The sequence below is a fragment of the Alligator mississippiensis genome, chromosome 13 (genome assembly GCF_030867095.1).
Source record: "Alligator mississippiensis isolate rAllMis1 chromosome 13, rAllMis1, whole genome shotgun sequence".
Lineage (NCBI taxonomy): Eukaryota > Metazoa > Chordata > Crocodylia > Alligatoridae > Alligator > Alligator mississippiensis.
In genome coordinates this window covers 41,172,910-41,191,245 of record NC_081836.1, presented here as the reverse complement: position 1 = coordinate 41,191,245, position 18,336 = coordinate 41,172,910, and positions in this window count along the sequence as shown.

Here is an 18,336-nt window from a genome sequence, read left to right as displayed (position 1 = left end):
CTTTAGGAGCTTTTTTCAACAAGAAGGCAAGGTATGTGCCTTGTGTTCTGGAAAATAATCTTTGGGAACAGGGGTTTCACTTCCAGAGAAACAGTGCTTCAAGGAGGCATGCTCATCCTGCTGGTGCACAAGCAGCTTTTCTGAAACAGAAACGTTGCTCTGCTGCTAGTTACGGCATGATAATACTCCTTACCTCTGTGGAGATGAAAAAAAATGGTTAAGGTGTTTTTTTTTAAACCCGTGTGCAATTCCCAAAAGATAAATAGATTTTTGCACTGCCTAAAAGGTATGCCATATCATCCCTTATTGCCCATTCCTTAGTCAAGGAAGTTAAAAAGTTTCAGGGAATTGTTCATCCCAACTCTGTGGTGAATAACTTACAAACATCACTAACATTGAAGAAATCAAGCTCATTTTATTAATAGATTATAAAATGAGTAAAATATCAGAACATATTTGTTACATTGAGTTAGGTCTGTCACTGGATGGGTTTCTTCTTAAAAATATGAGTGGGATTACTGCCTAAATAAGTAGAACTAGTCAGAGCAGACATCCTTGTTTTGTTCCTCTTTTAAGATACCAATATCCTTCCATGGAAAAATGTTTGATACCGATGATTCAGAAAAGCTTTCTTCTCGGCTGATAAAACCATACACTAAATCAGTATGGACCAATCTGTCTGGCAGGCATACCACACGTTAGCATTGCAGCCTCCCCAAGCACCACTCCAGTCCCCTTCTTGATCTACTGTGATGCTTTCTGCTCCCAGCCTTGTACTCCCAGCTCCAACTGCTGCTGAACTCCCCGCTCCCTTTCCCGATCTGCTGTGTGCCATTTGTGGCACCCATGCTTCAAGTTGCCACCCCTGTAATAAGTCCTTTGTATATATTGTAATCAATTGTCTGCTCTGGCCTCCCAAAGGCTTTTCTCCCTCTAGGGAAACGATTGTAACTCAGTGACTGAATGAACATAGGGAGCCACTATATTGCATGATAACCAAAGTGGACCCAATATGGGAGGTTTCATTCCAAATTAGTAGGAGAGACTTTGCCTATACCTTTACAAACCTAGTAATTGAAGGACAGTGCCTTGTAGCTTTGACAAATCAGCTCTAGCCTGCCCTTTTTATATAAACATGCACCCTCCCTGTTTCCTTGGACAGACTTGACTAGCTGACCGTTATGAACCCCCTCCTGGCTGTAATATGATAGCCAGCAAAATTTTACAGTATTTAAGAGGAAGAGACAAGAAATATCAGCTTCAGGCTGTAGGAAGAAAGCAGAATTTTACTGGATATGCTGTCTGACCCAGTGGACAATAAGGTCCCTTAAAAGAAAGGATTATGGTCGCTTGATAAAACCCCCAAACCAGAATGGCATCAGATAGGTCTTAAATTCTGCAAAAGAATTATTCAAATTAGAGACATCTACATTTAAAAAAATATTACATTCAGTCAATATATAGAAGTTTACAACTCCTTTCAGATTTAGAATACAAGTTGTTAGACCATTTTCTTGCTCTAAGAACAGGTTCTTAAAGTATTCCTCTGTCAGTCATAAAATTACTGGTATAATAAATGATACTTAATTTGACTGTATTTATTTGAGAAGTAGGACATTTATCATAGATGTTAGGGTTGGAAGGGACCTGAATAGATCATCGAGTCCAACCCCCTGCATAAGCAGGAAAGAGTGCCGGGTCTAGAAGAACCCAGCTAGATGCTTATCTAACCTCCTCTTGAAGACCCCCAGGGTAGGGGAGAGCACCACCTCCCTTGGGAACCCGTTCCAGACCTTGGCCACTCTAACTATGAAGAAGTTCTTCCTAATGTCCAGTCTAAATCTGCTCTCTGCTAGCTTGTGGCCATTATTTCTTGTAACCCCCGGGGGTGCCTTGGTGAGTAAAGCCTCACCAATTCCCTTCTGTGCCCCCATGATGAACTTATAGGCAGCCACAAGGTCGCCTCTCAACCTTCTCTTGTGGAGGCTGAAGAGGTCCAGGTGCCCGTCTCTCCTCATACGGCTTGGTCTGCAAGCCCTTAAACATATGAGTGGCCCTTCTCTGGACCCTCTCCAGGTTATCCGCATCCCTCTTGAAGTGCAGTGCCCAGAATTGCACGCAGTACTCCAACTGCGGTCTGACCAGCACCTGATAGAGGGGAAGTATCACCTCTTTGGATCTATTCGTCATGCATCTACTGACGTATGATAAAGTGCCATTGGCTTTTCTGATGGCTTCGTCACACTGCGGACTCATGTTCATCTTGGAGTCCACTAGGACTCCAAGATCCCTTTCCACCCAGCAGGTCATTTCCTATGCAGTAGGTTTTTCCTCCCTACCTAGGCAGTAGGTGTGCTGGACATTTTTCCTCCCTAAAGAATAAAAATACAAAATATGAACTGTCCTAAATTGCAAATGTTCTATATGGAAAAATATTTTTAATTAAATATTTATCCTGACATTTCTAGGCAAACAGTTGATTTTATGCATTCTGTGTTCAATTCTCTATCAATGCAATTCAGCACTACAAACACATACCTTAGAGAACAACTATAGAGTTGTGTGGCTTTCACATAAAGATTGTCTAAAATTATACGCAGCACTAATTAACTTGAACACAAAATTAGAACCGATAGCAAAATACAAGAGAAAACAACATCAGAAACTTTTGGGCTGAAAAGCCATGTTGGCTCTCTAAATTGTAAAATTGATGATAAGAATAATTATGTAACACAGTTAAAACTTGACAAACAAAACCTGTGTGCCTTGGAAGCCAGAATCAGATTTTGTTTGCTATAAGAACCAGTGTTTAAAATAATTTTTGTCAATGGTAAAATTATGAATAACTTAGTGAAAAATATAGTAACTGTGGGAGTAAAGAATATATTTGGCCATAGCTTCATTCCTGTTTAAGTACCAAGTTATTCCTAGTCAAATGTTCCTATATCTTAGAACACATCATCTGATAGAAGGATTTTTTATCCCAGTCCTCCACAGTGCATAAATCAAATAGTGGGGGGGGAAGGAAAACAAACAGCATGTTCGTGATCATTTAGCCATTCAACTTTTTTTTTTCTAAATGAAAGGTGGCTGGAAAAGAACAACAGCTTTATCAAACAATAGAATGAGAGTCCTTGTTAAAAAGCTTAACTCTGGAAAGTGCTTTAGCATGTCTGTATATATATATATACACACAGTTGCAGAAGTGTAAGATTACCTTGTAAAATTGCACACATCATAAACCTGTTTTAAAGCACTTTCAGAGCCAAAGCAACACATATATGGATATAATTGAGAAGTTGTCATGGGCAGCTCATACTGGCATTTCTGAAATATCATCTTGGTTGCAGAAGGGAGAAGTTTCTGGTGTATGTAGCTCAATTACACAATCCTGTTTATATTGGAAATAGGTTATTGTTGCACTTTGATGTCTATCTTCTCTTTTCCTGCTCTGCATACAAAAAAACCCCATGTTTCACAGCATGCACAGACTGCTTACTCTAGCAGAGAGGAGCTTTGAGGAAACCCAACCAATTCTGAGTACTGACAAGGCAGTATGCAAAGGGACTCACACTCAAAGTGGGCCTGCTCACACTGGGTTACTGGGATCTCAGTCCTGGGTAGGAGCGGGAGAGCTGATCAGATAATTTGGGATGTGTGTGTGTAGGTTTTATATAAGCACATTCACACATGTATGCACACACACAGACACCACAAAGTTTATATGTCAATGTGATATGTATAAGTATATATAACATGTTAAATATAATAAAGAGAATTATTGTTACAAGTCAGCATGTACTCCTGGTTACTCCATTATTGTATTTGAGATACCATTTTAATTTTCTGATCTAAGGAGAGAAGGAGAGGAAATTAATGCAGTGCTTTACATATTAGGCCACAGTAGTTTTGTTTATGAGGACTGGTATGTGAGGATATCAATGCACAGTACAAATATAAAACAAAATACATTTTGTAGTATGCCCCATGTCAGTCACCATTTTAGGGTGACAAATGAAAGTTCTTTAAGGAATGATTGAATTTAAAGATAATAAAACTGGTCCTTTAAATACCACATATTTAAATTAAATCACATGAAAGCATTCTGGTTCTGGTTTATCCATTTTGTTTGCTTCTTGACATTCTTTGTATAATAGATAGTATTAGCTCAAATCCTAATACTTAAGCTTCCCTGACACAACTTACAGGAAAGTGAGGGAGACTGCAGAAAGCTTCCCCCATGGTATTCAGGTTGTGGGAGTTTCATTGCAATCTGTGAATAGTCAGCCTTGACTCAACCAGGACTCTTTCCTGCCCCCACTGAAGTCAATGGAATTTTAATTTTAGTGAGTTAAAGTAGGCCCCTAGGACCACTCTTCTGCTATCTGCACTAGTCCATTGGCTATCTACAAAACATCATATAATGCTATTCAATGAAAATGTTTTCTCTTACCACATGTTGAATTTTAAAGAATTTGATTTAACATAATTGCAACCCTTCCCTCTGGATAACTCTGCATTTTGATTGAGGGCACATAACAGCAAAGGCAGCTTCATCTGTATAGTTAACTTCCCTAGCTAAAATCCTCATGGAGCAATTAAACTGTCTTGAAATGTACTTAGAATTTTGAAATGCAGAGATTTCAAAGTCTGTTTTCACTTATTAGCAAGCAAGAAGGAAAGGCTTGATGTTTATAATCTTGTATTCAAAAGTCCTGTTGAGATAGCAGCATGACCTATTAAGTCATGACTTCCTCAGCACAGAAATTACTACCTGTATGTAACAATTATAATTTGTTATTGCTATTCAACCCCAGAAGGTAAATAAGCACATAAAAGAAGAAAGAAAGAAACAAGATGGAGTAGGAGTTTGATATGTGGGCACATTCTTGTAGGTAAAAGACACACAGACCAAGATATTTTGCATCCTTTGAGGTATGTTTGAACTGAACATTCACAACCTCAATACCTTATGTCTACTCTATGAAAAACTAATACATATCTAGGAAAATATTAGGAAAACTCCTTTACCTGAATGTACTTTAATAATTTCAAATGCTTTTGTATTAAAGAGTTATATATTTGTAACAGCATAGCTCTGGATCATAGATACCTAGCAAATCTAAGAATCCCCCAGCCTAGGATCTATCTGGAATATTTCTTGCTGCAATTGCCTGTTTATGGAGGGATAAAATTTAGACCACTCTGGGCGTGTCTACACGAGACACTATGCCAATGTACCTTGTCACTACAGCAATGTAGCATCAAGGGGCACGAACTGTGATGCCACCGCTATTGCACAGTAGCAACAAGCTACTGCTCAGTAGGGTCAGTGCCTGGACTGCGCAGTATCAGCAGTTACTGAGCAGCTGAATGCAGTCATTTAATACTTGCAAGTAACAATTGTGCAGTTGGACACATGAGAAGATACTCCCACTGGAGTACTACTTCTCATATAGTGAAGGCATGTCAGGCTGTGGCTAACATGCTCTCTTTCTGGATGATAATATTTCAACAGGTTTTGCCTCATGGGTTCCTAAAATGCAGAGAGAGCTGCAACCTATTCATCAGATATATATTTTTTCATGCTTGTAAAATCTAGGAATCTCTTTCATGCAGGGGACTGTCAATAGTAGCAATAGAAAAATCCTAAATAATTGTAAACAGAAGAATTTTGAGCAACTTTAATTCTCATTACCACCTTAAGAGGCTGAACCAAAGCCCACTGGAGTTGGGAGAGCGATACCAATTGACTTCAAAGAGTTTTAGATAAGGCTTTTGTGAGAGCAAGATCTATCAAGTGACTTTTAGGCATCTGATCAAGAAGCCATCTTTTCATGAGTGTAGTCTTGCTCACTATCAGTGAGAATCTCTTCGCTTTTTTGGGGAAAGACCGTTGCCAAGCAACTAAAGTCATTGGCCTCTCAGAACTCTTAAACTGGGTTTAACATGGGTTGGGTGCAGAGGCCCGAGTAGTTTTACTGGATAACCTACAACGTCTTGTTTTCTTGGTTATTCTTATAGATCTGTTAGTTGCTTACAATAGTAACCACCACAAGTTATGGTTGACCACCTGCAGAGCAGTCACATGCTTTCCTCTGAGAAAGACATGTTATGATATTAGTCAGGAAAGAGACATATCTACATAAAATGAGAAATGCTGCTAATTTTCCCATGGCATGCCTCATGCTTTTGTTTTTACTAATAGATATGTCATAACCCAATGATTTTGGTGCCTCGGCACTATGGAATTTTCTTGACACCTGAGAGCCTCTTGCACAGCGAGGGTTTTTGTTGCATAAAGAACCCGCGTGCAGGAGGGAGTTCCCGCCACTTTTGCAGCTGCCTTTGCAGGATGCATTTTCTCTTTGCAGCACGGAGGTGCACGGTGCAAAGTGTTCCAGCCATTCGGATGTAAATTCGTGCCCCGCAATTGCCTAGTGCTAAATTATTCATACGTGGCGGCCGGTAATTGGCTTGCTGGCCGTTTAAAAATTAGCGCGACTTCCGCCCAAGTCGAAGAACTTTGAGCACGCTGCAGAGTGCCTCTTAGAGATCCGACTTGCTGCTAGCTGATCGATAGACTGATCACCCATCGATCCTTCTTCCCGTCGCCGAACGCAGTCCCAGACGTACGCTTTTCCCGCCAGCTTGAATTATGGACAAGTTTACTGGCATTGGCCTCGCCAGCTGGAGCAACTCACATTGTTGTCCAGACGACCGAACCGTTTCCATCACAGCCACCCGTGACGTAAGTAAAGTTTTTTGCAACCATTAAGCTTGTCAGCCTCTCTATTCACCAGCCCACCCTGACGAAAGGGTAAATTCTGAATCGCCTCGAGTCAGTTCAGCCCGGCCGAGACAAGATAAAGATATGCAATAAGGTTTGGTCGGTGGGGAGGCTATAGGACCATTGTTGGATGCAAAGATAATTATGCTAAAGCAAAATTCACCCACGTGGAAAGGATATTAATAACTTACCCCTCTTAGCATAGGGTAAAATTTACCAGGAGTAATTGTCTTTATATAAAGAAAAAGGATGAATTAATGCTAAAATATGGTACTAAACAATATTCATAAAGATGCAATTGGGGTACATGCACACATACCATGAATACAGAGAAATGACTGTTTTACTAGAATAACGTGTTTCAGACTTTATGTAAATGTTATCACTTATTACATTCTGACAATCATAAAATGACTGATTATGATACATTACATTTCCAGCAGTAAATTGGAGAATATTATTAATATAAGTATTTGTAAAGATGCAATGACAAATTATTAATGTCCAAAGGGTGCCTTTGTCTGTTCCAAATATGATGATATTTGTTGTCATTTAGGGATTTTAGCAAATATAGCTGTGACAGGCTCACGGCCATTGTATGGGCCAAAGGGGTGTGCCCTGCTGCCTCAGGCCATGTCACTCCTGAGCCTATCACCCACCATGACCTGTTGTTCACTGGTATACCTTTCAGGGTAGTGCTCAGTGGTTCCTTCAGGGACCAGAAACAACTCTATTGGTACATCTTCTGTGGAGCTCCTCTTTCCCTACACCCCAGCCCTTTCCTTTTGGGTGTTACAATCAATCTTGGCAGTGCTTTGGCAAAATGACAGGGCTTCTTCTGCTATGCTGAGGCCTGGTGAGAAGGGATGCTGCAGGGTTGTCGCCACTGTTCTGTAGATTCTGAAAATCCCAGTGCAAACAAGAACTTAACCTAAATAGCTTGGACTGAGTGGTAGGCAGTTGCCCCTACACTGAGCAGTAGGGCTGTGTGAAACAGCACCATTCTGTTTCGACTTTGAGGGGGCAGTGTTTCATTTAATTTCAAAATTGCTGTTCCATTTCATTTTGTCAAAACTGTTTTGCTGTTTCAATGTTTCACTGATAGGCTATAATGGGGAAGCACAAAACAGCCTATAACTTTGTCATTTCTTGCCTGATTTGGATGAAACTTGCAGAAATGCTAGCCCCTTTCTGATGCCCTGAAGCCTGCCAAGTTTCAAGGAGATAGGTGAGGGGGTTCTGGGAAACTGCACCTCAGGCTGCTGACAAGCAAAACTCGTGACATGGGCGACACTGTGTGTGTGTGTGTGTGTGTGTGTGTGTGTGTGCGTGTGCGTGTGCGTGTGCGTGTGCGTGTGCGTGTGCAAGGCACACCCTCACTGGTGCTGGGGCCTCTATACAACATGGTAATATGCCTCAATGAGGCCTACTCCTCTTCTATTGCCTCAGTCCATCCACCACTTTAAGTGACAACAGGTAATAAAATAATTTAGTGAGTAGCACAGTAGCACCAGCAGCATCTCAGGCAGCCATACTGTATCAGATTCTTTCTTTCCTCTCCTGCAGGAACTTCTTCTCTAGCGTGCGTGTATTATGGTGCACCCTCACTGGCGCTGGGGCCTCTACATGACACAGTAGTGTGCCCCCATGAGGTCTCCTCCTCCCCTACAGCCTCATCTCAGTCCACTTTAAATGGCAACAGGTAATAATCTTAGTAAGCAGCACAGTAGCACCAGAAGCATCTCAGGCAGGCAAACTGTAACAGACTAGAGCTTTTCTTTCCTTTCCTGCAGGAGATTCTTCTCCAGCAGCTGCCAGGGAACTGTCCCTGCCAGCCCCAAGCCTGGGGCTTAGATGTGCCCAGGGCCCTGCGTCCTTCCAGTCAGGTGCTAGGGGTGTTGGTCTAAGGACATGGCACTGGCCCACAAGGTCCTTTGCTTTGGGTCAATATAATCTGGTATGTTTTAGCAGACCAACTGAATAGTTAGTTACAGAAGTATATCTTAGCAAGTTTTGGGGTTGAAAAACCCTATGTCAGGCTGAGGAAGCATGGAGACGGAGACAATATTGGAGTCTATGAGTTTCTGTATCTAGGAGGCTGATGACGTGAATGTTGTAGGCCTGGCCCTGAAAAGTGGTTTCTAAATTCAAACAAGCACCCAACCTTGCTAACCTAACCTTATCACCAGAAACCAACTTCCTACAGCTCTAAATCTGCTAACAACCTCCAGTACTACCACAAACTGCACACCAGAATCTATCAAAGACAAGAATACCCAACTACCTGGCAGGGCACATTTCTCACAAGAAAACCACTGTCTCCCCAGTCCATCAGGCCCGATCTTGAAAGGGAATTTACGAACTAGTTCTCACAGCCAGCCCTACAAACTTCACTTCATCAGCCTCCCAGGTAGTAGGTACAGAAACTCATGGACTCAATATAGACAGTGTAATTCTGACACTACAACCTGCCGGACATCTGACTCCCTAGGTACCTCTTCACTTTTATCTGCACTACTACATCCCCCCTCCCACCCCCTCCACCCCAGCCTGTCCCTCACCTCTTGACAGCCAGTGTCCCCTGCTCAGAGGGGGCAGGCAGGAGCGCTTATGCCCCCCCCGCCCAACTCAGGAGGCACCAGTCATCCATGCCCACCTTTGAGCTCAATTCTCTTCTTGGTAAGCTGACTTTCTGTTATGGGTTCTCCCTGTCTGCCCACTGGGCCAGGTATGCCACCACCTTGTGGCACTCTCCACTGCACTTTTATGGGACCTGCAGTTCTACTAGTTCCCTATCAGCATGCTCTGAGCTCATGGATACTATAGAGGGACGTGCAGGGTAAGCGGGGGCTCTATACTGGGGTTCCCCCTCATCTGATAACCGCAGTGTCCACTGGGCTGCCCTCTCCCAGCTCCACCTGACCTGAGGGTTTCCATGTGGTCCTCAGTCTGTGGTGGCAAGTGAGCTTTTGTCCATAGTGAGCTGCTCAGTGGTGACATTGGGCATGTTGATGCCCAGTCCAGTCCTCTGGGCTCCATAGGTGAAGAAGCCCTCCTGGGTTCACCCAGGTCTTTCAGCCCTGGGTAATGAAGCTGGCTTGTGACTGTCTGTCAGGAATGCCTCCAAGTTTTCCCCAGCCCCTCTGCCACAGAATGCATATGTGCTGCTTCCCTGGGCATGCTGGTCCTCTGGAGAAGCACTGGGTCTCTTTCAGCAATGGAGAGAGCATTTGGCTCCATTTATGGTACCCAGACACATCCTCCGCCTGCCTTAGCCTCTGAGCCCATTTTAGGCACATGGCCTGCAGGCCTCAGGCCAACTGGGGGTGCTCTTTCCTGCTGCATGGTGCTGGCTGTTTTAATTGCTGGACTGCTAAGGTAAGTTAGGCACAGCCTGTCACAGTAGCCTATGAAAAAAAGCTATTTTACCCAATTTTTTTGTTCTACTTGAGACTATTTCTAGCAGTGAAATCTTTTAAGGAGGGAATTGTAAGCTGCAGAAACTGATATATTACTTTCAGAAGAGCAATGCATCTTAATGGGGTTATTAAAAGAACGTGAAAAAAATCAAGGCAAAATAAGATTCCCCTATACCATTTCTCTTGTGTCTCCTTAAGATGTCTAATACTCTCATACTGGAAAAGTGAAGTGACTAGATCTCAGTGATTCCCCCCCTCCAGTGAATACTAATTTTGCCAAAAATAGTTTTTGGTTGACCAAACTATATCTATGAATTCATTTGTTAATATAGCAGCATTAAAAATGGACCCACCTGAAGGAATAGGAAGGGCTGCACTGCAGAGGGACAGTGCAAAGAGGCAGAGTTTGTCCCAGTAGGGATACCATTTGCCCTGAGGGCAAGTGAAGGTGTTTTGGAGGTAGCCCTCTTGGAAGTGGGGGGGTGATGTAACCCCAGCAGGGTTTGAATGAGAGACATTAGGAAAATCCCGTGAGGAGTCCTGGCCTGGGATTGGCCGACAGGCTTGGTTAAAAGAGGGGAGCAGTTTTCCTGGTGGGGAGAACAAAGGAAAGAGAGGGAGTGGGAGATAGGCTGGAGAGCAGGGAAAGGATCTCCCCATGGCCATCTCCCCCAAAAGCCCCTGGCAGAGCCCTGCAGAAGAGGCAGTAAGAGGTTGCACCAAAGAGAGATGCACCATGTCCATTCTATTACATTGGTTATATGTTACCATGTAAATAATTAAATCCTGTAAATAGATTTATAATAGTCTGCAAGGCTGTTTGATTGTAATGGAAGGCTCTCTGCTTGGGGACCCTGCAGCAGCTACGCAGAGAGCTGAGTGGGGCCTCTGGCTACCCCAGGATCCCACTATTCAGGTGAAGGCATGGCTACTGTCATGCCCAGAATTACATTAGGGGGAAAAAAGCCACTACTTGAGGAGAAGGAGTCTAATATGCAACATCTCATTGTGTAATGAGTTCAACAAGGGCACAGAACATTCTAATTCAATTTTCTCTTCTAACTGAGGTGATTGATCTGAACCCACTTTTCCCAGAGTGTCCTAGTCATCAGGCTGTTGAATAATCCTCAGGAAAAGTAGTAGCTATCAATCCCTCCTATTGATTCCACTCTACTTTGAATACAACTAGAAGTCAGGTGTTCTACCTCCCAGGTTCAGTGTTCTAGCCAGTAAGGGGCATTACTCCACACTGAGTGTCTCCACACTTGTGTTTTAATGTGCAGTAGCCTATTTTACTGTGCATTAGTGTCATGGGAAAAAAAACCTGCGCTAACACGCTAATGCACAGTAAGATTAGGCTACTGTGCGTTGTGTCACTAAAAAAGTATCATCATCTTTCACTACTGAGCGTTAGGACAGACTGAAGTGCATTTGGCCTCAGGATTAAGTCACAAAAAGCATCCATCCAATGCACTTAAGTGGAGCAGAATAGGATCCTATTCCTAAAGCCACTTAGATGTTGAATATGTGGAACAGGATATGGATCTGTAATTACAGTGTGTTGGAGCAGACTCAATTAACCAAGTCTGTTGGAACCTGGCAATTATGGCATTCCAGCAGGTTCCAGCATCATGTGCATCGGCATTCCCATACTGAAAGAATGGCAGCGGGAGTGCTTCAACTAAAATTTGTCCTATGAGCTTCAATTAAAGTGCCCCCACCACCATTTTTCAGCACAGGGATGTTGATGCATGTGGAGCTCCAGGTGCTTCAATTATAACATCTCCCAGAGCCATTCTAATTAACACCTCCCCCCCCCCCCCCCCACACACACACACACCCCTCTGAGCACATCTATAAACATCCATTGTTTTTAAAATCAAAGGCAGAGACCCATTTCAAGTTCTGTGTCCTAATAGCAGGTTTCTAGCCAGATTAGTGGCATTTTTAACATTGATGTAGTTTGTGAATCTATTACTCATGCCCTGTGTCTGCATAAACACCTACATAGCTACTAAACTTGTTCAGGAGGCTGCATGCAGGCCAGGCAGGTATGCAGCTACAGATGTGCGTGATAAAATTTTGGCAAAACCCCATGACTAATGGAAGGAGGACAGCACCCATTATCTGCTTGAACCCCAGCAGCAGAAGGTACATACACACATACCAACTTTCTGACAATTAAAGCAACTTAACAATCAGAGTGTACTATCAGAGCAAAGTAGACTTCGGTGTATTATCTTGAGTCGCATTAGTTAAATCAACTTAGCTCACAAGATAGCTGCCATCATGTCAAGGAGATGTGTGTGTGCACGCTCCAACATGGCTTAAGTCGCCTTATTTTCAGTTGCTTTATTTTAAGTTGCCTTAGTACATGCACCCTGAGTGGTTAGGTTACTTCTTCCATGAAGTGGGAGACCAGGTTCTAGGTCCCTTCTTATCCAGATGGGTTAGGACTCTGCACAGTGTGCCAACCACCACACCAGATGTCAGGCATTATCTAGTCCTGTCTCCAGCTCTACTTTTGAAGATGAGCTTTGCATTGATTGGATAAAGATCAGCCCAGTGGGAAAGCTTCTGCCATAATGGAAACAAGGGTCTGGACTAAAACTTAAAGCCTGCTCTATTTTAAGGAAGCATTCATTTCACTGAGCCACACAGCCTCTAGTTTGTTCTCTTCCTCCTGACCCCATATATTTCTGTCTCTTGGCTGCCCAACACCACCTCCTCCAGGCACGCAGCTACATACCTTATGGCCAGTGTGCAGCTTACTGAGCATGTTCAGTAGCCATTAGGATTATTACATGTCCACACTGTGGGAGTAACAGAATCACAAATGATATGTAAGTGAAAAAATGGCAAATGGCAGTTTTCTACATGTACATGTGAGAGTGTAAAATGAAAATAATTCTGTCAAAATCTTCACTCTTGCCCAGACTCACCTCATCCTGGGGCTTGAGTAAAGAAATTTACACCATTTAGCTCCAGCCTCTACTCCATGGCTTAGTAGTCCTAATGTTCCTCTCTGGACTGCTCAGTCCACACTTATTTCTCTGGTCCCTCCCTCTTAATTTTTTGGCAAGATAATGAGACACCTACTTTAGTCAGACCCATGGAAAGGAAAGTACTTAAGCATTTGCCAACATTTAAATATGTGGTTTACTCCCAATTTCATTCAGGAACACTTAACACATGCTAGATAGACCCTCATTCAGAAACTGAGTCAGAAGAACCTACTTACCCTTTTTCACCAAAATCAGTATCTGCTACCCCAAGAATGCTTTATAACAGGCTGATAGTGTTTGTCTATATAGATGATAAAGAAAACAACAATTAAATGTGAGACTTTCTTCTTGAGCCTCAGCTATCAGAGTTTTAGTGATTCCACCATTGGGTCTTACCTGAACATGAAATCAAACCTCTACTGTGATGGATTCTACCATGTGAGATGAAGAGGGGAGAGAGAGCAGGATTTTAAATAACCCCTAAGAATGTCACACAAGGACTCTACACTCAATATTTAAAGTCTTTTTCCTTTTTCCTCATTTTATCTTATTTAAACTATTATTTGTTCTTCTCATTTTCATATAAATGGTATATATATTATAATGTATACTTAGTGTTCTTAATTTTTTTTTCTATTATTGCTCAGTATTCTGAATTCATTGAGCAGAGACAGGGAAAGGACAGCTTCATGACTAAGATAATAGGTATTGGTATTACTACAAGAGCTACAACATAATATCTCTTTTCTACTAAGCATATTCTCAGATTGGAAGCTGGTGCAGTAGTTTCTTAATGGACATATCATTTTCTTTTCCATTACTTCCAACCAATTGCAAGTAAATTTAGATCAAAATGCCTAGACAATTGCTTAGCAAAAATACAGACAGTAATTCATCTGTAAAGAAATAGATTTTTTTCCTTAAATAAATATAAAATATATGTAAAAGATGGCATCCCAATGCCTGGATTTGAGTATGTGACTTACAAGTTTAATTTAGCTTTCAACAAAGTGCAAACGCTGATATAAGTCAGACAAAAAACAAATACTGGTATCTTTAGGAAAGATAACTAGTACAGAGAAAGTCATTTAATTAATGATTTAATTGCTCTATATACAGTAAATACATATGTGCTACACTTCCTTCCACAGTCTATTGGAAATTGAATAATATATACATAAAAACTATCCTCAGCACATCATTCTGCATCTTACATTTTAAAAGCATTGTTTATGCATTAAATAGTAATCCTCAAACAACTCTGTAATGGTGTTAATGCTAGGAGAAATATGAGGAAACAGAAACACAGAGAAGTTAAATGACCAAAATGATGTCAGCAAGCAATTGTCAAACTACATTAAAACCTAGGGATTCTGACTATGAGCCTCAGATATGGTCCAATACACTAATCTTCCTACAGCAAAGGAAGAAGAAAGTTATGCTAAAGCAGTGCATGGTGAGATAAAGACAGGAAGGCAGACATCATACATCAAAAGGCAGGCAGACATGCATCAAAATCATATGAGTTTAGAGTAAGGAGAAGTTTAACAAAATAGAACCACATAAATTATCTTCATACCTTGGAAATTCATCCTAAATAAATATACAGTATGCAATCTTACTTTATACATCTTAGCTTCTTATCTTTATCAAAACTAATGGGCTAGGGCGGAAAATGCAGTCAGGCAGATGGACTTAAAACCCTAATTAAATATCATGAATATGATAGATGAGTAATGCCTTTAACACTGCCAGCTAGATAAGAGAACCATTTTAGATGTGCACAAAATACTAGCTGGGAGCTGTAAAATAGCACTAGACAGTCATGCTAATCCAATCTCCTCTAGAAAGTAACCAGTGATCTGTCTATTTTCAGCAATGGCTCATTTTAGAGAGCAGAAAACCATACTACTAGCATTAGTCAGGCAACCATATCATAATGCCTTACATAACTTCTGTATGCTAGGTTCCTTTGTATTAGGTTTCCTACTTCATTTCTATTCAATATACCAAAAAACAAACTTCTTATGGAATGAAGAATCATTTTCACTGACTGGTTTCCAGAGCATGATTATAATGTTGCCAGATGAAGAGTGGCTACACTATGGCTATCCAAATAACTTAAGATTCCAATAGGTTTGTAAACAAACAGCATTGGCAATCTGCACTAAGTCTAAGGACAGAAATTGCACATAAACCAATTTAGGTGATCAGAAACTGGTTTAACCTTGTAACAAAATAGAAGTTCAGCACACATTAACTAATTGCAAAATAGCCAAACCCAATTTAAGATAAAACCTGGACGGATGTAGTATCAGACTTAACTGATTTAGGTTAAACAGTCTATGGAACTTCTGTCCCAGATCCCCTCCTGACTCAAGGCAGGTCACAGTCCCCCAGTATCCCAGGAGTCTCTGTGGGCAGGCAGTCTAGCCTCCATTGGTGCTCCTCTGTTCTGGCCATCTGGGCAGGCCATGCCCTTGGCTATCACAAAACAGCAGGAAGGGGGGCAGGGGAAAGGAGCCCCCAACCCTACATGGGCTTCCCCCCTCCAGCTGGGGTCTGTCCAGCTTGGGGGAGGGGGCATGCTGTGAGTGTTCTTCCCCAACAAGGCTGGGCTGGCTACACAGCCTGTCCCCTGCGAGTCTCTGCCTCTGATATGGAGGGGCAAGGGAAACACAGTCCCCCATCATGTTGCCCTGGCTTTGAGGCAGCATGGCAGTTGCACAATGGAGGGCTTCCCTCTGCCCACCCTTTGATGGAACGCTCCCATCACTGCCACCCAGGACAAGCCTCCAGGCTGCCTGGTGTATCTTGCCAGCTGCCACTGGTGCTAGGCTCTGATGGGATGCATGGCCCAGGGTGGCTTGCACTGGGTGGCAGTGGGGACAGGAGCACTCCATACAGGGAAGAATTGGGCTCTTCTGCTTGGCCTAAGCCTCCTGGTCTTCCCAGTGCATCCCTCTGGAGCCTGCAGCAGCTGGCAACCCAAGAGGTTTGTGCTGGGCAGGGACGACAGAAATGCTCCATACAGGGAAGGACTGGGCTCTGCTGCCTGGCTTAAGCCTCCTGGGATGCCTGGCATGACCTTCTGAAGCTCAGAACCAGCAGCAGCTGGCAGGATGCAGTGGGCAGCCCAAGGGGCTTGTGCTGGGTGGCAGGGCCTGATCCTTCTTTCTATGGAGCCTGGTTAGCTGGCTGGGAAAGTGAGAAGTGCCCTCAGGGCCCACCTTCCCCTAACCCCCAGCTGGGACAATCCCAGCTCAGTGGGGCAAGACCAGGGTGGGGAGTTTCATCCCCCTCTCCTCCCTGTGTTTCAGTGACGTGCTGGCCCAGCTGCAAGGAGAGGGAATTACCACCTCTTCCTGCAGCTGGGCAGACCGGGACTTGGAGGCTAGCCCCAGGAGTGGGGACTCTTTCCCCTCTGCCCCCTGTGTATCAGTTATGCCAGCCTAGCCTGCCCGTGGGGGGTTGGAATTACCATCTCCCCCCTTGCAGCTGAACAGACCAGGGCTTGGGAGATCCTGGGGCAGCTGGGGAAAACCCCTGGAAGTCAGGGGCTGCCCTTACATGGGCAGACACCTAGCTTGGAGCCAGCTGGGATGGGGGACTGCCCCCCCCCCCCGTGGGAGGATAGCAGGGGGTTGGGGGTATGTGCCAGCCACCCAATCAGGAACACAATGGCCAGCAAGCTGGGAGGCATGCTCTAGTACCCCTGCCTTTTGGCCTGGGCCGGTGCAGGCTTCCACCTGCCCTTCCCAACTCAAAAGTAGACTTCTATTCTGTTCATTATCAGCTCAATCTACTCAGCTTAGAAACCTGAAAAGATTGAATCAACTCTGCCTTGAACTTTTTCATTGTCTATACTTAGCCTAAAAGTACAGTTGCATAGAAGACAATTCCTGTGCTTCTTGAGATGGGCTTTACACTTCTCAAGGCTATTAGAAAAATCTCCAAACCTGAAATTTCAAAAGAAATATTACCACAAGTGCATATATACACATATGTGTTCTGAGAAGCTATATGAAGTACAAAGTAGGTCTGTTGAAATCCTATGGGTAAAAGGTCAGAAGGGAGAGCTGAAGGGGATATATTAGAGTGGGCATCTGCTATAGGCCTCCAAATCAGGAGGAAGGTGGCCAAGGCTTTCTTTAAACAATTAATAGAAGTTTCCAAATCAGGATATGGTCCTAAAGGAGGACTTTAATTACTGGGACATCCGTTGAAAGGGAAACAGCAGTACACAAGCAATCCAGCAGATTCTTGGAGTGCACTGGGGATAACTTCTTGATACAGATAATAGTCCAATGGGGGGAGCTGTTCTCAATTTGCTGCTCACATACAAGGAGGAATTGGTTGATGTAACCACATGGGTGTCGCGGGGCCGGTCAGTTGTTGGCCTGCCCACTTGCCTTAGGGCTAAGTGCTCACCTATCTCACCTGCCATGCCTTGCTGTTACATAATAATATGCTATTACTAAGGCGAGAGGCTGCCCATATATGTACCCCGATATCAAGGGGTGTACACACAACTCTGACTTTTCCTTATGTCCCATGCCTTGCAGATGTTTCTCCAGCTGGCTAGCACTGGGACCCAAGCTCTGGAGTCTCACGTGGGACTCTCACTCCTTCCTGGAGCTCATGGTCCCAGTGCCCTCATGCTGGGCTCTTGTAATTCTCGTTCTGGGCTCCAAGCCACACCCTTGGCCTCCAAGCTTGCACCCTGCGTCTATGAGCCCCATGCCAGGCTACCCCTTATCCCTTCACCCAGGAGCTTTGTTTAACCACTCCCCAAGGCTCAGGACCCTACCCCCCTGGAGCCTTACTTCCAGCTCCCTCAGCAGCCTCAGGGCTCATGATGAGCCTGGGCGCTGCTCCAGGTCTCTCCACCTGACTTGGCCCCTGCCTCAGAGTCACGGTGAGTTTTGGCTCCCCCTGCTTGGTGCTGTTACCCACCAAGCACCCCATACTCACTTTTCACTGGGGAGGTAACCGGCCTGGCACTTCTGGAGTACTGTCCCGCCATGGACAGCCCCACCAGACCAACCTAACCCGGCAGGGTGCAGTTTCTGGTCATGCTCAGGACCAGGAGCCCCCAGCTACCCCCATAGCGCCTCCTTTA